We start from the raw sequence: 12,719 nt of genomic DNA on the forward strand, positions 1-12,719 counted from the left end.
TGAAATAAAAAGAGCAATTTTGTATGTATGTATATTGATGTATTTTATGCGATATCACCTGTTACATTTCCTTCGAGACGAAGAAAACTTTTTCAAAGCGGGGGATAAAAAAGAGAAATAATGCTAATCTAGATATTGGCTCTCTTGATATCTTCCGGAACAATGTAAACAAAAGCCACGTTTTGCCACCGGCTTATTTAGAGTCAATCTTCTTTTATTTATCCTCCGTTTGTTTTCTTTCCCACTGTCTGCCATTGATGACCGCTGTCCTGGGCGAAAGTGAAGGGTTGTACAGATGAAGAAGAAGAATAAAAGAAAAAAAGCCACTGACTGTCCGAGCAACATGCGCTTGCGACTATCCTTATGTAGAAGTTTGTGTCGATCTACCGTTGCTATCGATACCAGGTGGACCGCGGTGGATGGTGCAAGGCAGAGAGATTTTCCACCGAAACCCGCGTGTTCTTTCTAAACTACCAAACTAACAGTGAATGGTGAGCCAGGAACGAACACAACGACTTTCGCTGCTTGAAAACACATAACTTAAAAAAAAAAAACACTACAAAAACTGTTTTTGTTTCCCTGTTTTATTTTTCAAATAATCATGGGCTAGTCGATTGTGTCGATCAGGAGCAGCATCCTGTATCGCAACCAAAATAAAGGTAAGGAAATTTATTTAATTTTATATTACGTCTCATAAATTTTCCATTTAAAAGAATTTGTTTACGAAATAATCTAAAAAACACAACAAGGAAATAGAAAACAGAAAAAACGAGGAGAAAAAGAAAACACTGTTCCGGGAAAGACGCGGTAGATTTAAATTCCAAAAATTTCAGTTTTATGGTAACTGACTACTCGAAGTAATTTTTCTCTGAACTGTATAAGGACGTTTAATATTAATTATTTTTAATATTTAAAAACAATTTTGATCGATGTAACACGAGTTTCATCATAAATATAAATAAATAAAACTACTATAAAAATATTTGAAAACAAAAATTTCTGTATTGCAAAAAGTTTTAATTTTTTTTGAAATAATCAGGTAGAATAAATAATTCTTTGATAGTAATTTTATAATAAAAATATATTATTACCACCGTGGATTATCAATGTTGAATAATCTGTTTGATTATAGAATAAATAAATATATACTATTATTATATCAAAAATGATTTTAAAGATAATTATGGCACATATGTTAGGGTAAATGTGATAAATCAGATTATCCGTGATCGTTGGTTATTATGCATAATCACCAATTGTGTCGATAAGCTTGATTAAATTTTCCTGTATTTATCATTTTTACCAGTGATTATGAATAATTCTCGAAAGAAGTTGGTAAGTATGATAAATATGGAAGAAATCGTACTGAAATATCACTTAAAAATTCAACCACTTATCAGTTTCTCCCGTACGCGATGGGTGAACTACACATATTTTTCCGTAAAAATTAAATCAAATGAAAATAAGTATTATAAGGATAAAAATGTGTAAATTACTATAAGCCTTGCATAATATCAGCTTTCTTCACGTTTATCACCATTTTTAAACATAATCAACATCATCGATCGAATCCGCCATCCTAGACTAAAGTTTGAGCAAAACGTCCGCTAAATTTAAGTAATTAATTGAAAATTCATATTTATCAATACGAGTTGGGGATTATACATTTTTTTTAATAACGTGATCATCACGCATTTCCAAGAGATCTTTACGATCAGGGAATTTGTTAGTAGACATCCATGCCCGAACCGGGATACGAACCCAGACCTGTGCAGTCAGAAGCTAGTTGATAAAATCACTGGACTGCCAGACGACATAAACACCGGTAAATGTGATAAATTCTCAATATATATACACATATATATATGTATATATACAAAATCAAACTAACCAAAATGTGTGTGTGTGTGTGGTCTGTGATTGTGCATAACAATCGGTGATTATACATAATCAACGGATTTATCACATTCGTAACAACCAAAATGCCAGTTATATCAACAAGCAGAAACTCTTATACAAATACAAAGGCCACAACAGACAAAAAGCCCAATGAGGTGGCTGACAAAAGATGCCCATAAAAAATATCGATGCCGAATATATATCTAAACTATATCAGAAATACAGCAACCAGATAAGAAATAAAAATACCAATAATTATGATAAAATATAAATATATTGCCCATAAAAAATTATGGTAGTCTTATCCAAGTATGGATAGAGCTTCTCGATTTGTACCAATATATTTATCTATTTCTTTTAAACGTGCCAATCGTGTTAGACGACTCCCGGAGGTAAGCTATTCTATTTATTTTCACCGTATTAGAGAGAAAACTCCCTGCGACACCACATTTTAAAATAACCTCAACAATCGATACTGATGTCCTCTTGTCGAAGCAGTTGATTGACGACTCACGGTCCATTTTATTCATCCCGTTGAAATTTTTAAATACTTTAATCCGACATCTCGCTCTTCTAATGCAAACATTTTCAAAAAATCAAGTCTCCCCTCATAGTTTAAGCCTCGTGTGCCATCTAGAGCACGCGTGTTTCTTCTCTGCTCTTGATGACACATAAGCTATGAGGAGAGACTTGATTTATATACTATATATTAACGTTACTTGATTTATATACTATAAGTTATTTTTACATAAATGGAGAAGCATGGTTTTGAGGATGTGTTATCGAATTGACATTAAACTCTGCTTGTAATTAGCAGGTAAAGTGTGAGTAAAAAAATTAATAACCGTAAAATTTAATTAAAAAGAACAACTTTTTTCTGGAATTTATGGGCAAGAAAATAAGTCACACATTTGTTGAAGTTTTTTCAATTGACAGCAACTATCATATATGGTGGGAAAAAGTCTACATTTTTTCATATAATAATAAAAAAAACACAGATTTATTTTTGAATAAGTCGACTGAAATGACGAAAAACCAATAGGTAAACGTAAAACCTCATATATATATTATATTCATTATTTAAATGTAAAAATTTTCACGACTTTTTGAAATATACGTTATGGTATATCATATTTTCTGTGAATCCGGGAAATAACACGTTAAATATTAAAGACCACTTTGATTTTTCCATTTGTATAGCTGAAATATATAAAGCAGTGTTTCCAAAGTGGGCAATGTCCCCCCCCCCCCGGGGTGCATGTAATGGTCCAGGGGGGTGATAGAAACTATGGATTTAGTATGGGTTTACATTCTATACATCACTCCCTTCTAAATTTTAAGAAGGGAGCGATGAAACAATAACTACGATATAGAGCAGTGTTTCCCATCCTTTTGATATCGCGGACCCCCTGCAGTGAAGGCAAATTCTCCGCGTAAGCGTTATAGTAGAGGAGATCTATGGAGATCCATAGTGGAGCTCTATGGGCCCCCCATAGCGTCAGAAGACTAATTTCGACATCTTTCTCCCATAAAACGCAAATGTATAGTTTTTTTTTTTGTAATTTGCATATCATAAAAATTGAACAAACTACAAAATGTGGAATTGATTGCAATGGTAGTAAATGAAAATGATCCCGCGGGCCCCTTACAAAGTACTCATAGATCCCAGGTTGGGAAACACTTGGGATAAAGCGTTACAAAACTAATGAACGAAATTTTAATAATTTAATTTGCTACAGTGTATGTACAGTGACAGTACTGAAAGCCATAACAAAATGGTTCCTATCGTCTTCTTTACGAACATCGTGGAATTTGTAGCATCTCGATGAAAGTGTGAAATAGATCACACAATTTTAGTTTATATAGCTCAATTTTAGTTTCTAAGTTTAACCAATTTCTTCTCGTGATTTTTTTCCTTCTTATCGTAAGAGGGTAAAAAAACGAACATAACGAGGTCCCGGTTTAACCTCTTTGCTCCAGAGGTACACATAGCTAGTTGGATACCTTATTTTCCTATCGTCCTAAGTTTTGCCTATTGAAACACATATTACAAAACACAATTTCGGAAAATAACTTCCATAGAGTAGCATGGGTACAGTAAACATTCAAACATCATTTTCCACGTTCCTTTTTTGCCAAGGACATTGCAAATTCGTGCTTCTGACATGAGGGGGGGGGGCGATATGTGTACCTAATTTTCGACGGTTTTAAATGGTTTTTAATTATTCTTTTTTCAAGTTGAGACGTGAAATGAACGTATGTGTACCTATTAAAATGGTCCTAGTAAAGATATCAACCTAAATTAATTAATTTTCTTGTCTTTTTAAAAGCATTTTGACATACAACAAACACAAATCAATCAAAAAAATTTTTTTTTAAGTAAGAGGTATATATATATAATATCTTAAATATATCAAAATATTTCATCATGATATGCATCGTACAATACGCGGTATAGAATCGAACGCATTTCTTTCTTCAAAAATGCACCTCGGGACTCACTTCGATAAATTTTTAATAAAATATCATACACTTATGTAATTTTAAGTAAAACATCGGATATATAAGCTGACTATTGATACATTGCTCATAAAATAGAACGAAAAGAGAGAGACAAAACGATGAGTAACTTAGATCACATTTTGGCTGAGTGTCAACAGGAAACCAGAGCAGACCAACGGGTTATTGGATTTTGTATACGTAGTTGTATGTACTATTGGAGAACGAGATAAAGTGCAAAAGCGAAGCGAGGGAGAATTTAATTTCACTTTTTGTTTTCTACGTTGTGCTCATCGGATATACGAACATCTTTCATTCGCTGGATCTGATTTCGTTTTTGAAAAGAAATTCGACCTATTTTGTCATTTTGCTCTGAAATAGGGACTGTCACGTACTTTTTCATCGAAGTTTTGATCCCGAGAGACGTAAATACATCCTATATTCCTTAATTATCTTCTATTCACATTTACTCTGAAACGATATATCCAAACTTTTTCCACTTGATTTTCCCTCATCTCTACTTCCAATAATCATTTCGAAATGTCCGATTGTTCAACGCTGATGCATAAAAAAATATGACTTATTATTTAATCATACATTCAAATGTTAAGGATCATTGTAAAACATATTCGTTCATGGTCATTTTCATGTTCGAGGTTTCTATCCCTTTTAATTTCAATTTGGATTGGCTATTCAACTTTTTTGCTAATTTATTAGTCATTATTTTTTTAGAATCAAAAAACAACTTTGATTTATTACAACTTTTGGAACAAAATTGGAACAAACATTGACGAATTTCATGTATTAAAACTGTCATCACGTTAAACTAGAATAAATGCAGTGTATGTTTTAGTCAGCAGCGGTCTTACTAACACTCAAACTGAATAACTATTCTTTAAAAAAAGCTCTCACCAGATGGTCTTAAATAAGTGATTCTGTTCACTATGATGACGAACGAACCCCCAATGATGAAGTATGAAGTAGAAAAGTTTTTTTAATGTTTTCCTTAAAAATAACTTAAAAGTTTAAACAAATACATATAGTATATGGTTGAGAGACTTTTTTACTTTGGAAGATGTAAATATGGCTCTTTCAACTATGCTTCGATCCCCGTACTCCATGTCTTCATAGCATTTTTATTTTATCGAAAAGGTATCAAGGTATTTTCTCAAAGAATGCCCGATAACAGAACCTCTGCTGCTATTAAGATTCTTCCATTTGTTTCTTCTCCCATGAAATGTATCCCTCAGTGGATACTTTCCAATGTACCACTTATATGGCATGATGAATGGAAGAATGAAATACGTATGAATTCTTTTCGAGAACCTACTTTAGCGACTTTGACCTTTATATTACTTTCGTTGGCGTCAATCACACTAACTGTCGTAACTAGCTAGTCCGTTCTAGTGCTCCCTTTTTTTTTTCATAGCTCTGCTCGTATCTTACACCAAAGCCGAAGCAATTAACCTTAAAAGGTTTCGAAAGCATAGTGCAAAAATACCTTTTAGATAGTTCATTATCGTTCTCCTCGATCCCAAAGGAATCGGTCTTTGGCTCTCATTCAGCGGTAAACTAGAGCTGGACGTGCAAAAATTCTCTAGATACAATGAATTGAAATTTGGCAAGCACCAAAGTTCAATTTTTCTTTGTGTCACTCTCAGGAAAAAAAATCAAAATAACACACGTTAATGAATGAATTTTTCACATCAGTATTAGCTAAGGTGACATGAGCAATAATATAATAAATACCCACGCAAGCTGAAATTAAGCCAATTAACGAGAGAATGTAAAATAACCTTTAAAATAGGTCATCCAGTGAGAAACTAAAAAAGTTGAAAAAAGTGAATAATGGACTAATAATTTATTTTCTGGCTTATGAACAACTGGGGCAAATAATTGAAAACAATTTCTAATTTTGTACGAAAATATTTTTCAGTTTGTATTGTTAATTTGAACAAAAACTTGATACTCAGCATCGGCATCCAGAAAGTCTCTTTCCTTGAAATTTCTCATTGTTTTATTTTCGTTTTTTGGAATATTATTTCAAAGCTGCTGGCAAATATCGCAGAGAAGACGTAATACGTACATTTGTGAAACGCACAAAATAAAACCTACCGGTTCAAATACGAGGAAAAGATATGTTGAGCGCCAAAAACAATTTTTATCGGGACCATGAGAATTACGTCAAGCAAATTTAGAGTAAAAATTAATAAAAGAAAGCATTGAATATGAAACTATATATGTTAGTAGATTGTTAGTTTTGAAGTTTTTCCAGAAAATCCAGAGTACCAATGAATGTACTATTACTGATTATAAGAATTGCGTTGATGGATCTCATCATTATTCATTTCATTTTGACTACATAGAGAGTACGTATACCGACTTGCGCTTTACAAAGTTTCTATCTCGACTGTAGCCAGTGAGGCCATATTGGTGCTTTACATCCAATACATTTTGCTGGATCATTTAGTTAAAATATATACATTGAAAAGCTAGTGGAAATCTAGTCTTTTTTTGAATTTTCCTGTGTTGTTGTAGTTTTTCCAGTAATGTGGATTCTTTTCAAACACCTTTTAAAAAACAAAGTAGTGTAAATTATGAGTGGTAAGTAAATTCCTTAAAAAAAGTACTTCGATAAATTTTCATTAAATTATGAATGAAAAATTAAATGAAATTAACAATTAGGAATGTCAGGGTTCTTTCAAACGTACAATTTATAATAACAGGGTCTTTTTTTTATTTTATCCTGTGCAGAAGGTCAGAATTTTTCAGTCGGTTGAATGTTATTAATATGCAAAATCTAGAAACAGAATCAGAACAAACATGGCGAATGCAATTTTACCATTCGTGCTGATCTACGTATAAGAAATAAGGTCTATCATAATTTTGAACTTTCTGCATCGATTTTAAAAAAATGGAAGAACTGAGGGACATACAAAATGCAAACATTTCACTGAATTTCAGCGGCTCTCTCTATCAACTGAAATTATTGTATATTGAAGAGAACTTGTAAAACATTTTCCTTTGCGATTTTACCAATTTTTTATAATTATTTACGTAATATACAGGGTGAAAACTCAATCCCGTTTCACCTCAAATATTTTGCATACCAATGAATATGGAAATATACTTTCAGTTGGAAAAAGTATTTTCACAAATAACATGCCCATCTTTTAGATATGGCGTTTATTTTACCAAACGTAAATGTACTGAGATACAAAATTTAATTTTTTATATGATTCCCGTCTTCTGAATTTCACAATTAGGAAGTTATTGCCGTCTTTTCTGAGCACCCCTCAAAAAAAAGAAAAGAAAAACAAAACTAATTGTACAATATGCGCTGAGATATTTGAATTCAAAAATCGATGAAAATGAGGTTCAAAACAGCATATGAAGCGTAGAATGAGCGTAACCGTTAGTTTGTGAGGTTTTTCCCTAATTTTTAGAAATTTGAGCTTAAATATCTCGGCATAATATTGAACGTGGAAGCATGGAAGATTTTTGTTTGTTTGGCTCAGGAGAGACAGAAAAAAAAACTTTTTGATTGAAAGTTAGAAGAGACAGGGGGGCCATATAGAAGTTAAATTTTGTATCTCGGTACGTATATGGCTCTTCGTAAAATAAACGGCACGTCTAAGATGGGCGTGTTATTTGAATACTTTTTTTAATTGAAAGTATGCCAACGGTTTAAGAGTTTTTCGAGATGAAACGGACTTAAGATTTCACCCTGTATATTTTCACGATAATAATGGTTAAAATTAATTCTGGTTGTTCAGGCCCGGTTACTAGAAGAAATGTTTGTTGTGGAAGAATATTTTTTTGACGAAGAATCTACAGGAACGTCATTCAACTTTTTCCGGGGGGGGGGGGGTAAAGAACATGCACTCAATGTATGTATATATATACCATTTTTAGTGCATTTTCAAAAGCCAGGGGGTTGTCCCCCTGACCCCCCACCCCCCAAATGATGGCCCTGAGAATCTAGTTGGGAAGTTTTTTGACTGTTAGCAATACTGACTGGAACATATATCTGCATGTAGTCAATATCTAAGTCAGTTATGTCATAGTCTAACAATGTCTGATTGTAAATTTTGTATGCGTGAAATAACAAAAAAAATTAATCATAATATCATGCATGTGTATCAAAACCATGATCAGTTAAACGTTTCATGAATGCATCATTAATGTATGATACGACTAATTAATTAATAAACTAAAATAAAGCCTAGTTGAACTTGTATAATAAAAGTAAAATATAAAATTCGTCGAAATCACTGTCATTTTTCAGCGTTTTGTTTTGAAATACTTTTAAGTGAAGAAGAAGTAAGTTGATCTCTCAAATTCAGAACTTCGGAATAACGGCGCATTTTTAAGTTGATTTATTTTGTAGTGCCAATATTTGTTGCTTAATATTTCGAAGAAAATGTATAATTCAAATATTCTGTACACGTGTAACTAGCTGTTGTGCTCATAGTGAGATGACGGATATACTATATACCTATAATAAAATTCCAAACTTCATGGGTCGGCTGTTCTTCGAAATGATTACTACAATATCTATAACAGCTAATTTTCATTATTATGCAGCATGCAAAATATGTACGGAAAACATACCCCAATTCATCAAAGAAATCTCTTCTCATGCTTCGGGAGCAATTCATAATAAATAAGGGAGGCCGGCTACATTACAATGGCTTTTACGCCCATCGAACGTCAATTATCACCCATGCTTTACTTTACGCGTAATGAGAATCGCAAGAATAGGTTATTCATATTCGCACACATACTAAGCTATGTATTTTCTATCTCAATGGAAACCATAAATTTCGAAAGCATATCCTTAGCATGATAAAAACGTCTACTTTTTTTCTGTGCTGGTGTTCCAAAAGCATGTTATTACGATTATAATCGTTATCTGTGAAATTTACTAAAACGCACATTTATAACCCTTTATATCTTAGACATTGTTTAGACAACGACATTGTGAAAAGTAGAATAATAAGAAAATTATAATAAATTAAAAATATAAATGTAATGATAATAATAAATAGTTATTATGTAAGGAGAGATATAGATGGCTTTTTTCTCAGCCCAAGATATCAAAGAAACAGATATTTTATGGATATTATGCCGAGCTGAACTCGGAAAGAAAAGTCATCCTGTCCCCTCGAGTCCTCCACCAGGACCCGAGCCCAGGCCCTCTAGCATACCGGACAAGCATGCTACGATCTACGCGTGCGTGAAATAAGGAAGGCAGTGCCGTGTATAGATGGTAGCATACTGGCCCGGTGTGCAAGAGGGCCTGGGTTCGAGTTCCGGCGGAGAGAAGGTGACTTTTCTTTCCGAGTTCACTTCAGCATAATATCCAGAAAATATCTGTTTCTTAGTTATCATGTTAATTATTTGGTAGGTCATTTTAGTTCCAATTAAAGACAAAAAAACCAATGTTTTTTGGAACAGTTAGTTCAAAACAAATTATCTAACCTGGTACTTTAAAGTACCGTCAGGATATAAAGGGTTAAAGGAAATCGGACGAAAAAAAGAGAAAAAAAAACACGGCAAGCTCGCAAGTTTGATTTGTTGTGCGGAATTTGTTGAAATAGCCATTCAAATATTTTCATACAGACGACTAACTAACACATTTTCTTATATTTTTTTGCGCGTGACACTCATTTGCTCTCATTCAGGGTTGCTGAATGTCCCGTATATACAAAATTTTCAATATTTTAATGAAATCACCCATTAATCCGGAAAACTTTAATTAAATTAAAAAATTTGAACCATTTTATTACGTTAAAAATAATTTTTTGAGACTTTCCATCATCGTCAGTGATTCATTGTATGATCTTAAAACTTGTCTGTCCGATGTGTAAGTAAGCATCATAAGAAAGTCTTCATTTACAATCTTCAGATATTTTTTAAAATTTAGAAAACCTTCGCGTGAAACATGACCTCTAGTCTAGAAGAACATTCAACAAACTTTATTCTAGTCAAAGCATGTTCCTGAACTGTTAATTTACATTTTGGGTTGATTTAAATGTTTTAAAGTAAATTTAAAAAAAAAACAAGTTCACTGAATTACTATTTCAAAGAATTCGTGGACCAAAAAATATTTTCCTTACAGAGAACGATGAGTAAAGTACTTTTGGATTCCGGTATCATTTGATACCAATGAATTTTGTTTCTCAATGATGAATAATATTTGATCAATTATTTATTTGAAAAGTTATGTGTTATAATCATATATAATTAGAACAGTCGTATTTGAGATATCTCACACACAATTAGTCTAAAAACAAAGTTACCCAAAAAATGGGCGATTTTCCAAGAAGAGTTGATAACCACATGTTTATGAGGGAATTAGTGTTGCGTAAATACCGTAACACACACGGTTATACGATTGCAAGAGCAATTGATCGTCAATTTTTCTTTGTGCATCACGTACTACGATGATCATTACTTTTACTACCATTAAAGTTAATTCGATATTCGTATGTCTTTTAGATAGCCTGGCGCATGGAAAGAAGAGGTGTTTAGTCCAATAATAACTGTTTCATTATCGTATAAAAGTGTTCAGTTATAACTGCAAACCGATCTGTACAACATGATAAAAATATGTATTTTATTTTTTGTTCTTGCAGAAATGACATTCCATAATGACTGCTTTGAACCAAAATATAACAAAGGGTTTTTATTTCGAAGCGTGGTAGAAGTTTATCATAGTTTCCCATTTTTACGTGCTTCCAAAGACTCTTTGATTGAAAATGCAGTTATGAAATTCTATAGCGATAGTAACCTATATATATAATTTGATAGGCGTTGCCCAAATAGAAAGTTTTTTTTCCTAGAATAACTTACCCTTTTCCCCGGAAGAAAATAAGCACATAGATACGTATGAATGTAAAATTTGTGTCATACACTCATACTTCATTACAGAATGTATCTTGTATATGTACTATAATATTTCCATTAACAAAAAAATATATTCGAAATTTTTTTTTTGTATATGCATTATGATTAGAAAGGAAACAACGGGAATGTCTGAATAATATTCATCAACAATTGAATATTGGAGACTATAAAAAATGTTTTTTTAATATAAAGTAGGTTAGAGCAAAAAAACGAATAAATATATTGAAATCATAATTTGAATTTTATATAACAAAAATAGATTCACATTACTGACATTCACATCACACATTAAGATCGTACAGTAAACGTGAGCAAAACAATGAGTAATGTAGAGTAAAAAAATCGATGGATTAACAAGCAATTTTAGACAGTAAAAATTGTATGAAATAAATTTTAGTTTGAAGATATTTAACTTGAGATTTTCAATTCATTTTTTTTTTCATTCATTTTTTTAAATTGTGATCCAATAACACACTCCAAGATACAGGGTGATCAGCGAATAAGCCCTTATTTCAAAATTAAATATCTCTACAACAAAGATCAATAGAATTATGCGGTAAATAGTACGTTTATTAGCAAAACTGTAAGAATGTTGTACAGAAATTTCGAAAATTTAGTTTTTTTTTTAATTTTTTAAAATTTAAAAAAAAGAAAAAAAAACTGGAGATTTTGGGGTTCCGAAAATCCTCATTTGTGTGAAGAGAAACCACTGCATTCGCCTAAAGTTACTGCATGGGCTGCGGTATGCGCCAGAGGCATTATCGGCCCCTCCTTCGTGCGAGAAACGATTACTACTGAACGTTACGTTACAATTTTGGAACAATTTGTCAGCACACATGGCGCATACCGCAGCCCATGCAGTAACTTTAGGAGAATGCAGTGGTTTCTCTTCACACAAATGAGGATTTTCGGAACCTCAAAATCTCCAGTTTTTTTTTTCTTTTTTTAAATTTTAAAAAATTAAAAAAAAACGAAATTTTCGAAATTTCTGTACAACATTCTTACAGTTTTGCTAATAAACGTACCGTTTACCGCATAATTCTATTGATCTTTGTTGTAGAGATATTTAATTTTGAAATAAGGGCTTATTCGCTGATCACCCTGTATCTAATAGTTTTCACCTGTTCCAGATGAGGGCAGGTACACAAATCATTTTGTGTACAAGTCAAGTCACGATAATTTAAATTCGAAAGAGGCTATGTTCTAGATTATAAAAAAAGTTTAATTTTTTTTATCGTTTGTGTTTTTATGATGGTCAGCAGGAAAAGTAATATCTCTATCAGTTTTTCCTAGAACTGAGTTTAAGACATTCTAGACACTTAGAAAGTGTCTTAAAATTAGTAAAACATTTCGACAATATGTATTTTTTGTCATTTTAATTTTAGACTTTACGTATGAAACAATATTTG

General features: G+C 32.2%; 1 protein-coding gene across 1 annotated transcript in view; it reads left to right on the top strand.

Moving 5' to 3' along the window:
• The first annotated feature begins 516 nt into the window (after positions 1-516).
• LOC149085560 (uncharacterized) overlaps positions 517-12,719 on the top strand; it is a 69,155-nt gene continuing 56,952 nt past the window's right edge. Inside the window, exon 1 of the mRNA XM_089233659.1 lies at positions 517-659. The gene's annotated coding sequence lies outside the window, so the exon portion shown is untranslated. The remainder of the gene's footprint in view (positions 660-12,719) is intronic.

Source organism: Pholcus phalangioides, unplaced genomic scaffold, assembly GCF_987345545.1.
Source record: "Pholcus phalangioides strain wild (caught in Gottingen) unplaced genomic scaffold, Ppha-v1.0 ptg000007l_1, whole genome shotgun sequence".
NCBI lineage: Eukaryota > Metazoa > Arthropoda > Arachnida > Araneae > Pholcidae > Pholcus > Pholcus phalangioides.